The sequence below is a fragment of the Zootoca vivipara genome, chromosome 4, assembly GCF_963506605.1.
Source record: "Zootoca vivipara chromosome 4, rZooViv1.1, whole genome shotgun sequence".
In the NCBI taxonomy this organism is placed as follows: Eukaryota; Metazoa; Chordata; class Lepidosauria; order Squamata; family Lacertidae; genus Zootoca; species Zootoca vivipara.
In genome coordinates this window covers 74713419-74727072 of record NC_083279.1, presented here as the reverse complement: position 1 = coordinate 74727072, position 13654 = coordinate 74713419, and the positions used below count along the sequence as shown (strand labels likewise).

The 13654-nt window shown below is 44.8% G+C and overlaps 1 protein-coding gene across 1 annotated transcript in view; it reads left to right on the top strand.

Moving 5' to 3' along the window:
- Positions 1-13654, top strand: part of ARHGAP31 (Rho GTPase activating protein 31) — a 92985-nt gene that overhangs the window by 18332 nt on the left and 60999 nt on the right. The gene's annotated exons all lie outside the window — the stretch shown is intronic.

Sequence of the window (13654 nt, the reverse complement as noted above, 5' to 3'; positions counted from 1 at the left end):
ACCACACAACTGCCCTCCTCCCCTCTCTCACTCCTTGCCCTCTTCCATGTTCAAGGCTGAGCAGCTCCAGCTGTCTTCGGAGATACTCTTATCCAATATGGTGTTACAGGCCAGAGGCATCTGTCGGACTTTATCAACGGAATCAGGGAGTTTTATCCGTTCTCTTTGAATAATGCATGCACGTTAAATCAACAACAACTTTTTAGTCCTTTTTAGTCCTTTTAGTACTTTAGTACTTTTTAGTCCTTGGGCTAAGTCTCTGCTCTCCCAATTATGACTCCGTCAGTCAAAGTGTTTTTGGAGCAGGGCTGCCCCTATGATAGAATCATAGAAGGGACCCCAAGGATCATCTAGTCCAACCCCTGTTCTGGAGAGGAAATCTAGGCAGGATGCTGACACTCAGCCACAAAAAGTACAGTGGTACCTTGGTTCCTGAACAGCTTAGTTGTTGAACAAATCGGCTCCCGGATGCCGCAAACCCGCAAGTAAGCGAACGCTTTTCGGAAGCCAAATGTCTGACGTGGCTTCCAATTGAATGCAGGAAGCCACTGCATCCAGTTGGAAGCCGTGCCTTAATTTTCCAATGGTTTCGGGAGTTGAACGGACTCCCGGAATAGATTAAGTTCAAGAACCAAGATACCACTGTAGTTGTATAGTAGGATTGGGGGTCTTTTCAGGTTATCATTCCTTAGCACAACAAACATGCTGGTCATTCTGTATGTTGGGTGGTGGTGGTGAGGATCTGAAATGAGCACCCCTTTAGTGAACATCTGAAGGAAAATTGGAACCTCTTGCTTGAGAGAAACACCCAAGGAATCTTGGAAGCTACTGTCCCCAGAGATCCCTCTGAAGAGGCATCTGGAAATTGCAGTTTTCTGAGGAAAATAGGGGGTTTCCTAACAACTATCAGAACCCTTAACAACCCGCAGCTCCCAGAATTCTTTGGGGGAAGCCATGGCTGTTTAAAGTGAGGGAATCATAATGCTTTAGATGCATTGTATGAATGTGGCCTTAGTTATCAAAGCAAAATGGAGGCTTGTACTTTAATGGTTTAAACATTTTTTTAAAAAAAATACTGAAGTTTTGCCTAAGAGTGATATTTACCTGAGCAAGTGATAAAGAGGTGTTGCGCAAGACATCTGTTCAAAATAACACTGATAATTAAAAGCCCTAACCTAACTGGGTTATTAAAATCTGAGTGTGCAACTGTTGGAAACAGGCATTTGGCTGCCAGAAACAAAATGGCTAGGCTGTGCTTTGGTAAGGAGATGATGGAAGTAGATGTCAGAGCCTGCCCACTGAAACATCACCCACCACACATGACAAACCACCAACCAGAAAAGATGTGCTTGTGAGCTTACAAACCAACTGTGATTGCAGATGCAAAACAGCCTAGTTCTACTTAACTGGGTTTTCTGCAGTATGAGGATAACTGGGTTAAATGTTCAAAAAGTACGGGTTGTTATTTTGATGATGACATCATGAGGATGTAACACACTGTGAGTTGCCCTGATTCCAAACTAAACTCCTGTCTGGAAGCACCAGAAGCCAAAGTTTCCCCAAGAATTGCAGTGGCCATGGGCGTACCCAGTGCGGGGCGGGGGGGCAGCTGCCCCCCCAGAAGCAGGGCTGGCACAGCTGTGGACGAGAGCAGCACTGCCGATGGGGCTGGTGGGCAGAATTCGGCGCCCTCCCTCCAGCTCCCCGCCACGCCCTCCAGCAAGGCCAAGCGCGGCGGGGAACCAGAGAGCGTGACGGGAAGCTGGAAGTCGTGGTGCGGCGGGCGGGAACGCCGAACTCACGCTCCGCTGGGCTGTGCTCTGCCTCCACCTCTGCCCACCAGCCCCGCCGGCAGCGCCGCTGTCGCCCAAGGCTCCGCGCTCCGCCGGGGTCCTGGCCATAGTGCACCAGGGGCAGCCCGGCAGGCCAGAGCGAGCGCCCTGGCTGCGTGCTGTCAGCGGAGCCCCAGTGCCTCTGACTGCAAAAAGCTTCACGGCGCCTAGGTGAGACCGGAGTCAGTTACCTGGGCTCCGTAGGGCCCATGTTCCCACTTTGTGGCTCCTCCCCTCCCATGCCTTGGCCCCATCCCTTGCCCCCCCCCAGTTTTTATCCTGGGTACGCCCCTGGCAGTGGCTCAAGGAACAGAGCTTCAGCTCAGTTCTTGGAGCCCATAATTCCCACGCATCCACCCAGTGATTGGTGACCTTGATGTCTTTGCCATCGCAAGAGCACAATATTTTCCCCCTCTTCTGCAGGTTGGAAACTGAAGCCAGATAACATTTATTGGAGTGTAAAGTGACTCAGAGCGAGAGACAAAATGGTTTGATGAGGCATTGAAAGAGGGATAGAAAATCAGCCTGGTCATTAGAAAACGAGAGGTCATTTCGAGCACGGGGGCAGATTTAAAAAGAAGACATGAATTCCAAATGTGCTAATGCTGACAGGAATCTTTTTGAATGCTTTAGAATACACAAACACACACACACACCCCTAATACATAATTTCTCCTTCCTGAGGCTGCTGTTTTCATCTCAGTACTGGCCAAGCCAAATCTTTCTGTGAGGTTCTTGTGCCAAGGGCAGATCTAACAGGAGAAATGAGAGGGACGGGTTGACTGTGTCAATGTCTGCTGCTGTCATTTTCTGAGGAATCAGGTGCCTGCCAGAGACTGTTTTAGTGTTTATGTATGTGCTGTCTGGAGATGAAAGAGCAAGATATATGAGGCATGGGATTTGGATGAGGAGACTCAAGACAGTAGAGACAGGTTTCAGTATGGTCTCTTGAAGCTAGGACCAAGCAGCAGGCTTTTTCCATCCAGGCCACATTGCTTTGGATAAAGCCGCATCACTTTGCATCGCCAGTGGAAACAGCAACTTCAAATGGCAGGCAGCCCCCTCCTTGACACTATCAATTAGGTAGCTTCAAAGGAGGAGAAGGAGCTATCTAATCTGCAGACAGGAAGGTGGCGAATTCTAATTAGGTCTAAATTTTGTCCCACTTAAATAGCGGGCTGCCACTCACACTGTCAGAAGAATCAGCATAAGGGAGATTAATGACCCCTCTCCCACATGCACACACAAAGATGGCAGCGCCGTAATCTGGAGGCTATGAAGTGAGCAGCACTAGTTATACAAGCCACGGCTGGTTGGTCCTTGGATGGGTGTTCTCTAAGGAAAAGCAGGAAATAGGATGTTGATGACTCAGAATCTTTCTCCTTAGCATAATGAGAGCATTCGGAGGTGAGAATGTCCCTCTGCTGTAGTCTGGAGGGAAAACTCTAATAAGCATTTGCAATCAATTAAACAAACTCTCTGAAAGTATGTCTTTCAATAATGTTTTTCCTGATAAGCTTCTGTTAAGCTTTAAAATCTTTATAATTATTTGTAAGGGCGAACAGAAATAATTAAGAAAGAGATTAGTCCTAATATGTTTTTCTCTTCCTTACCCACCCCTCTGCCACACATTTTATCCTCCTTCTAAGACAGCTATCAATAGTGTGATATCTAGACTGATAGAAAGAGAAAGAGATAAAATGAATGGGAAAGAAAATGACAGTATGGGAAAAGGGAAGAGTGGTAAGTAAAACAGCAAGGTCTGCAGGCAACCAGTCCTTAAGAATTAGGTTCCAAATTGCTCGGCGGATCTGTATCTGAAGATTTGGGAGCGAAATACTCTAAAACTATGGGTGATCCCAGCAGTCTGAAAGGAAATGCAGGGTTATCCAGCCCATTCAGTGCTAGCTGGTGCCCTTGGGATCTGGTAGGTTGGAAGACAGGGAGACCTACAGTAGATGGGGCCAGAGCCAATGATAGGTTGAGCCACCCAGTTCATTTTCTCCTTATCCTCTTTCCTGCTGAGTTCTACAAGGGCAACACTTAGACCAGAGTTTCCCACACTTGGATCCCCAGCTGTTTTTTGGACTACAACCCCCATCATCCCGAGCTACCAGGACCAGTGGTCAGGGATGGTGGGAACTGTAGTTTGAAAACAGCTGGAGACCCAAGTGTGGGAAAAGCTGACTAATGAGGAGGAACTTGATAGGCAGTGCCACCCCCTAAGGTGGTGGCAAGTAAGAAGGAGGGAGGCGGGGAGTGACTTAGAGCATTTAGAGCCCCCTGTGCCCTAATGGACCAGTCTCCACTGGGCCCATTGCAAGCAAGCAACATTTTCATGGGTATTTATTTATCAAAGCAAAAACGGACAAAATCCTGGCCAAGGCATCTGTTGCAACTGAACCCAGTGTTCATATTAGGGAATGATATTGCTGGAATTATAACGAAGCAGCTAATAGATTCAGCTATAAATTAAGAACCCCGTAATTCAAATCTTACCTCCGGGATGGGCTTACAGAGTGACTTTAGCCATGGCACTGTTAAGTATAATTGTTTAATTGCACACTGAAATGGAGAATGCCTGTATGTATATTGTTGTTTAGTCGTTTAGTCGTGTCTGACTCTTCGTGACCCCATGGACCATAGCACGCCAGGCACTCCTGTCTTGCACTGTATATTACTCGGGGTTTAACTGGAAATTTCCACTGAAGCTAAAGAAGAGCAAAAAGAGCTCTCTAAGTGTTTAATTGAGTTGATACTTAACTGTTGTTGCTTTCTGAGCACTCATGTGAGTGTTTCACCTTACAGCCATACCTCGGTTTAAGTACGCCTCGGTTTGAGTATTTTCACTTTAAGTACTCTGCGGACCTGTCTGGAACGGATTAATCCACTTTCCATTACTTTCAATGGGAAAGTTCGCTTCAGGTTAAGTACGCTTCAGGTTAAGTACAGACTTCCGGAACCAATTGTGTTTGTAAACCGAGGTACCACTGTATAGTAGATCGTGTGAGGGTATTCAGTTGCAGATCTCCATCTTGAAGGGAGTTGCCTGTTGAATGTTTCTCAAGCAGCTAAGACAAAGGATGCGATAATGTGGTCTCTCCTAAAGGGAAAACCTCTCCAGGCTGTAATGGAGGCTATGGGGAAAGGCAGGCCTCTGATTTTAGATCCGTTTGGAGTATTTTATAAGAAGCTGAGCCTGTGCTAGACATGCACATGATTGTATGGAATTATTTGGATATATCATTGATGTTTTGTACCTGTTTCTGTGTGTGAAAAAGTTCTGGTTAGTAAAGCTTTGAACAATACTTATGGTTCTGGACAATGTCTTATTCCAAGAGGAGTCAGTTTTTATTCATCCGATTGCTTCAAGCTGTGCAATATTAATATCTGCAATAGGCCCTCTCTCAGCATCCTGTCTCCACGCTGTCTGCAATATGGGGATGATAATAATACCACAATCTACCTTTACTGTGTTTGCTGCCTGCTGGGGTACTGTGCGCTAAACATTTTTGACACTCAGAAAAGCACTACATAAATGTGAAGTACTGTATCGTTAGCTATTAATTTCTGTAGCCCGGCCTGTGAAGTGCTTTCCAGCTCTCCACTTCCAAAAACTCACGTTCTGATTGTAGGAGCCAGTTAACATGCTTAGGCTGTTTCCTGCCCCATTTTGTGAGGAAGCAGATCAAGCCCAACGAGACTAAATGAATGAGAAATGCTTTGAGGGAGATGAAACTGCATGGCTATCGATTGGCCAAGAAAAGTTTGAAAATGAAATTAATACTGGCATAGATAGGCATAATGACTTGGTTCAGAAATAATTAGAATGAGCTTTGTGCTTCTCTTAGAATGAGCTTTGTGCTTCCCTCCCCCTCCAAAGGAATAGTTGTGCTGCAGCAAAACGAACATGGAAGCACCTTAAAAGACTAACCAATTTATTCTGGCATAAGCTATCATATGCATGAAGCCACATCAGCTGCATGAAGGGTTACACTGAATTATAAATATATAGTCACAGTGAGGTCAGAGGGAAATGCAATCCAGAAAAGTGCAGACAGTAATTAACAGAGAGTTCTATATCTAATGAAGGCATCCCATTAGCACAATGACTTCTGCCTGTGCCATGGACTTCTGCCTTTCCCTCTCCCCTCTTCTTATGCTTCACAGAACAGTTCTTGGTAACACAGACATTCTGGCACTGGTAAGCAAATTAACACATACAGTGAAAATACTTTGTCTTGGTTCAGTTCACAGTTGGTAGCACTGAATTTGATGTCTCGTAATTCAGCCCTATAACATCGCAGTCTCACTTTGCCAGGAAATTTGAAATGGCGATTTTCACAAGGCCAGCGGCGAAAGATTTCAAGTTCGCAGGCTTATCCAAACTTATCTTTTCCCCACTCTTCCCAGGCATGGCTTGTGATTTCATAGAATCATAGAGTTAGAAGAGACCACAAGGGCCATCCAGTCCAACCCCCTGCCAAGCAGGAAACACCATCAAAGCATTCTTGACATATGCCTGTCAAGCCTCTGCTTAAAGATCTCCAAAGAAGGAGACTCCACCACACTCCTTGGCAGCAAATTCCACTGCTGAACAGCTCTTACTGTCAGGAAGTTCTTCCTCATGTTTAGGTGGAATCTTCTTTCTTGTAATTTGAAACCATTGCTCCGTGTCCGCTTCTCTGGAGCAGCAGAAAACAATCTTTCTCCCTCCTCTATATGACATCCTTTTATATATTTGAACATGGCTATCATATCACCCCTTAACCTTCTCTTCTCCAGGCTAAACATACCCAGCTCCCTAAGCCGTTCTTCATAAGGTATCGTTTCCAGGCCTTTGACCATTTTGGTTGCCCTCTTCTGGACATGTTCCAGCTTGTCTGTATCCTTCTTGAACTGTGGTGCCCAGAACTGGACACAGTACTCCAGGTGAGGTCTGACCAGAGCAGAATACAGCGGTACTATTACTTCCCTTGATCTAGATGCTATACTCCTATTGATGCAGCCCAGATTTAAAGCTCCATGCCTGAGCACACCCTTTATTTTGCCCCAAGAAAGGCAAAAACTCACCCTTTAAAGCTGAATCGGAGTGAATGTCTCCATTTGCTTTGATTCAGCTTTAAAGAGCTGCCTTTCACAGGGAAAGCTCGGGGCAAAAAAAAACCATGCTTGGACACAGAGCATCAAAAGTGTGGAAAGAGCAGGGCAAAAGATAAGTTAGTAGTCAGAATGGAGCAAAGGAACTACAACATGGAACTGCTGAAATATGATTTGCCAAGGGGTTTGATACTTTTATTTGTGGACTGAACCTGGATGAAGGATTCTCTGCATGCTGAGTTTTGGGGAAAGGCAGAAACGGAGGGAAGTGGTCTTTCTGCAGTAGAAATTGAGAGAGGGTCAAAAAAGCAGTGAGAGGCACTTGCATTGCTACTGACATTTCCCGAAGTTCACACCGTGAGAGGCCAGCCCTCCACCCACCCAACCCTTCTGCAGAAGTTGGTGACAAATATATATAATGATTGGCTCATAAGTCAAGCAAAAGTCGGTGCAGCCTTTGGTGAATTTGCTGTGGATTTTGAGTGCCAGGCTTCCAGCTAGCAAATCAGATGCGTCTGAAGCAGAGAAATAGAGCATGTTTCATAGCGGCATTCCTTCTGCAGCATCAACAGGAGCTCTGGTTACATGTATAATCCCTCTCTTTATTATCTGGAAACAGGAGGAGATAGGGCCTTCTCTGACCTGCTCCTTCCTTTAGCGGTTTGCATGTTAATTAGCTCAGCTCTACGGCAGGAGCACGCAGACCTACAGAGCGTCAATTCAGTAACTAAACAATGTCCAATTATCCCAGCTTAGGGAGCAAGGAGCAGGCTGCTGGCGCGTGGACACTGCAAACGCAGCCAAATGGCTCCTTGAACTCACTTGGCTTGGCTTGGGGGGAATTTGAGACATGTCAGCAATTTCAGCCAAGCCCCCCCACCCCCCAACAAAGCTACCAAAAGCAGAATTGCCAGACGTGTTAGAAGCATCTTCACTCCCAGCTAAAGCACAGCTACCCCGAGAACTGAGCTGAAGTGATGGAAGGGGTAGCAACAAACTCGGATCAGGCTTCCAGCCAACAGCAGTTGGGATTTTAAGCCTATGCTAAGTTTAAGAAGATGACCCCAACTGCACTATGCACTTAAAGCAGCATGATGCCACTTCGAACAGCCATAGCTTCCCTCAAAGAATCCTGGGAACTGTAGTTTGTTAAGAGTGCTGAGCGTTCTTAGAAGATCCTTGTCCCCCTCACAGAACTACAATTCCCAGAGTCCCTGCAAAGACAGATTGATTGTTAAACCACTCCAGAATTGGCAGTTCTGTGAGGGGGATTTTTTTTGGGGGGGGGGTGTCTCCCAACAACTCTCAGCACCCTTTACAAACTATGCTTCCCAGGATTCTTTGGGGAATCCATGACTGTTTAAAGTGGTATGATACTGCTTACTGCTCTAAATGTATTCTTGATACTGGTATGGATGGGGTTTTGACATTCGGGTCGCTTCCAGGCGCCCTAAGCATTCATTCTTATTTGTTTGTAGGGAGTTGATATGATGTTGCATCAAGCAACTGTTAAGCCATACTTTATGGTGCATTCTCCTGGCACTTTCCATATCGTAGTCCCCACTTCCCCTGATTTTTTTTTGAGGGGGAAATGGTTTTGTTGCACAGGAGTAGCAAATCTGAATTTGCTGGTATCCCTGAAAACTGAATCCCTCCTGAAAACAGTGGCAGCCTGGAAGTTGCAAACTCTATGCAGTCAATTTTTAAACCATTATCTGTGCAGACTCCTACATCTCTCAAACTGGTCCCTTTCTAAGCTTTTTCTGCCATCAGGGAATACCTCTTGCAAAACACCAGTGGTAGCACAAGAGAGAGAAAAAGCATGGGGCAGCCAAGAGGGGGAACTTGCGTTAGATTTTCTGAAAGAGAAATAACGGGTTGTTGTTTTTCAAATTAACTTCCCCACGTAAGCATACATTTCTCTCAATGAAGGCCTGTTGATTCGGATTGCGTTAACTAAGCAAGCACACTTAGGAAACCGTAGTCTTGTTTTAATTTCCAGCTGATGATTCATCTATAATGTAAACATGAAAAGTGCTTTTTCGAGTAACTCGAGGGCTCCAGCAACTCTGATGGCTTGGGAGCTACTTGTTTGAGGCGGAGGGAGACTTTCTGCCCCCTCAGGGACTGCCTGTGTCCCCCGTCTTAAAATGGCCTTCTGTTTATCTGGGGGGGGGGAGGAGAGAGAGTGGAGAAACTTCCTGACCATGGTGTGAACCCTGCCCTTCCATGTGAGAGGAATTCTGAAATGGGGCAAATGGATATTAAAGTTTATTTTTGTGCCAATTTGGCAGGAAGGCGGGAGTGGATTAAAAATTAAGTAATTAAATAATTCAAGTGTGAGTGCTACCTCATTCCCCTCGTCCCCGTCACCCTCCTCTTTGTTGCTTGGCAACGGGGCCTTCCAGCAGCTGATCGTCCCCACGACCCCACAATTCATGACTGCCCAGCTTAGCCAAAAGGCAGCCCATGACTGATGCAGAAAGTCCTAATGGATCCCGGCATGGCTGTAAACATCTAATTAAAAAGTAAATAATTGAGAATTTGCTTCCATTCAACAATATACTAAAATACTGTTGCTTTGAGACCAGGGAGGATCTCGCCATACCTTATAAGAAGGACCAGTCATGGCTTTAAAATAAAGTTTTTAAGAACATTAGAAGAGCCTGCTGAATCAGGGCAGTAGCCTATCGAGTTCAGCATCCTTTACTCACAGTGGCTAACCAGATGCCTGGGGGAACAAGCTGACTGCAACAGTACTCTCTCCTTCCTGGGGTTTCCATCAACTGGTATTCAGAAACATACTGCCTCGAACAGTGCAGGAAGAACATATCCATCAGGTTTCGTAGCCATAAATTGTCTAGTCCTCTTTTAAAGCTGTCCAAGTTGGTGGCCCTCATTGCCCTCATGGCTGTCCTGGCGCACACACACACACACACACACACACACACACACACACACACACATTTCAGAGGAGAGAGCTGAATTTTCATTAAAGTACAATTTGCGACAATTGAACTAATGACTTTGGAACACATCTATTAAAATAGTGCCTTTCTTTGTAAATAAAAATGCTCAGTAGCATACAAGCTAACTTCAACTGGTCATTTTAAAAAAAACTTGATATGTGGACATTCGATGCACATTTCATGAAAAAAACAACAAACCAGCGTTGCCTTAGCTTTATCACTGTTCATTTCAAGGGACTGGCTGTATTGTTCTATGGTTTTGCTCGGCACAGGATTTCATACCACCTCCCTTCCGAATTAATGCAGAGAATTTCTAAAAATTACTTGTACAACTGGTGTGTATGCAGTTTGTTGCAGCTTCCGTTTCCTTCCGTTTTTGTCTCCGCCCCCTCTAGGCTCTGCATAGGTAAATAAGACAGCATTTAGAGTCACACAAGTGCGCGATCTGAAGGGCATACAGTCTAAGATGGGCAGACAAGCACATGCCGATTCCTTTTTTATACTTGTGCTTTATCCATGCCCACACATGTTTGTGTGTTGCCACTAAGGTAGTGGGGTGAAAAGAAGAAAATTAAACCTGCAGAGAAAGGCTGCAGTTTCTACAAAGTCTAGAATGGTGAATTCAACTGGGAAGAGTTTCCACAAGAAGCAGCTCCTGTTTTCACAGGGAGCAGCTTCCTTATCAGGAAAGGCTGGAAGCATTTGGGACTTTTCCATTTAGAGAAAAGACAAGTAAAAGGTGAAATGACAGACGTTTATGAAATTATGCCTGCCATGGAGAAAGTGCATGGATAAAATCTTCTCTCCATTTCCCGTAACATGGTAACTCACAGACATCCAGTGAAACTGAATGCTTGAAGATTCAGGACAAAGACAAGGAAATGCTTCCAATACTGCATAGCTCTGTTGGTTAGAGCGTGGTGATGATAATGCTAAGGTTGCAAGTTCGATCCCCATATGGGACAGCTGCATTTTCCTGCATCGCCGGGGGTTGGGCGATCCTCAGGGATCCCTTCCAACTCTACAATTCTATGGTTCTATGCAATGCATAGTTAAACTATGGAACTCACTCCCACTGGAGGCAGTGATGGCCACCAATTTAGATTACGGGTACAGTGGTGCCTCAACTGATGAATTTAATCCATTCCGAAGGCACCTTCGTAGGTCGAAAAATCCGTAAGTTGAAAAGCGCCATTGGAAACGCGATTTCCCATAGGAATGCATTGGAAATGGAAAAATTCGTAAGTCGAAGCAACCCCATCTAAAAATTCGTAAGTCGGAAAAACCCTATCTAAAACCGCCGCGGTTTCTGTTCGGATGTCGAGAAATTCGTAAGCGTGCGGCCATTTGCCCCACTCATAAGTCAAAAAATTCGGTTGTTGAGTCGTTCGTAAGTCGAGGTACCACTGTATTGGACGGATTCATAGAGGGCTATCAGTGGCTACATGGCTATACTCTGCCTCCACAGTCAGAGGCAGTCTGCTTCCGAACACCAGTTGCTGGAGACCGGAAAGCTAAAAGAGATGGGTAAACTGGACACAGGATTGCTCTTATCACTAGCATCTAGTAGCATCTAGCTCTCTCCCCTCGAATTCTCAGATTCACTCTCCTTTTACATTCAGCATTGTAGAGGAGCTTATGGGAAGCCGACTGGGGCAGACTTAATAAAGACCTCCTAATGGAATCCCTTTTTCACCTTCTGGCAGTCAGTGACTGCTCTGAAGCATGACAAGGACAGAGCATATTTTAACTCCTTTGAGTTAAAACTGCGAGATGCTTCACAGCAACCTCGCCCATAACGTTAAAAAGAAAACCCTTCCAAGTGTCTTAAGTGAAATAGCAGAAGGAAATTCCTGAAATTGGGTTGAGGTGCTTATTTATTTGTTATTTTAAACTCTATTTATAAGTCACCCATCATTACGTAGTAATGACACTGAACTTTCCAACAACAACGTTTTCTATGCTTTATCCTCCCTCTCTCTCTTTTTAACATGCACACCACTCAAGTGCCTCTATACTGTGAAGCTGTCAATGAATTTGTTTCTTAAAAAATGAAAAATGAAATAAAAAATAACACACTAAGCCAACCACGCAGTTCCAAAAACCAGTACACACAATTGCAGTAAACGAACAACAGGTGAGCAGACAAAGCCTTTGACCATTTACAACCAACCAACCAAAAGCCTGAGAAGTTTTAACCAGGTGTCAGACACTTAATAAAGTTGTAGCTATCTGAGCCCTCCAGGAAAAGTGCCTTCCACAGCCAGGGTGCCACTGGAGGGAAGGCCCTGCCTTGTGTCACTGCATAGGGAGCCACACCTGCATGTGATGAAGACCCTGCTTGCTCAGGGTGGCCTATATAGAAAAAGGCACTTCAACAAGTACTGTATATATTATAAGCCTAAACTAACACCATAAATTGGGCCTGATGACATTTAGGCAGCCAGGACAGATCCTGCTGAACACAAGCATGTGCCAAAATATCCGCCAGCACTGTCAAGGCAGCATTCTGTTTGCCTCACATCTTGTGAATAGGGAAGGCTTTCAGTGAGCAGTATCTGGTTTTTGTCCACTTTACAATATTAAGGGCTCCATAGTGACATGGGGCTGTGGTTCAGTGACTCATCCAGATGGGTTGGTGCTGGTGAGTCACCCAGAGAGTTCCTGGATTTTTCTTCAAAATCTCCCGCCTAACCACTAGGACCAAGTTAAGTCATTAGTGGCGAAAGCGGATGAAATCCCAAACAGTCCAGCAAAAGCAGGGCTGATGGAGAGAGGAAAGAAATCTGAAGACTAGTTGAAGAAGAAATGAAAGTAGGAAGAAAGTGAGCATGAACAATCTGGCCAGGCAAAATGCTAGAGGAAGGGTTGCGAATCAACCAGATGGTGTTCTGCGGTGGCGGAGAGGAAGAACCTGATTTTCTCTTGTTTTAAAGCGAGGCATGGAAGGCCTCGTGTTAGATTTGCAAAGTTTGTAGATCAAATCCCTGAAAATAGGCTCTGATCTGTTTAAGAATATGGAGAAGATCAGAGCTTAGTTGCTTGCAACTATTTTGCAGTGCTGTGTCTGGAACTTGCACTGATAAACTATTATTATTATTATTATTATTATTATTATTATTATTATTAATTTAATTTCTATACCGCCCTATACCCAAAAGTCTATACTGCCTCTAAGCATATAAAAATCACCATTCAATCATAGCCATCCCACTTACACATAAACATAAACATGGGTGAGAGAGGGAGGGCCAGCCCACTGTTATACATGGTCTGATAGTGTTCTATTACTGTCCATAGAGTTTGTCATATTTTTAAAGGCCTCATTGAACAACCACACCACACACGTCCCTATGCTTTATTTTTGTTGTTGTTGTTGTTGTTATTTTAGATTTTTTAGTTGCAAAGATCTCCAAGCGACTTACAATGTATTATTAGACATAGTTACATTGTACCATTAAAGAAAAATACAAAACATCTACCACATACACACGCAGAGAGAGAGAGAGAGAGAGAGAGAGAGAGAGAGAGACAGACAGACAGACAGACAGACAGACAGACAGACAGACAGACAGACAGACAATCACCTCACCACACCTTTCCTCCCACTTCAGAAAATGTCAGATTTCATGGACAAACTCTTTATGTGGCATTGCCTTTGTTGATCATGCAGATACTAAGTTTGGTTCCGAAGGCAACATCCCAGTTATTGGCCGCAGAATGTGCTTTACATCTGTGCTGTGAGAGTTTCAC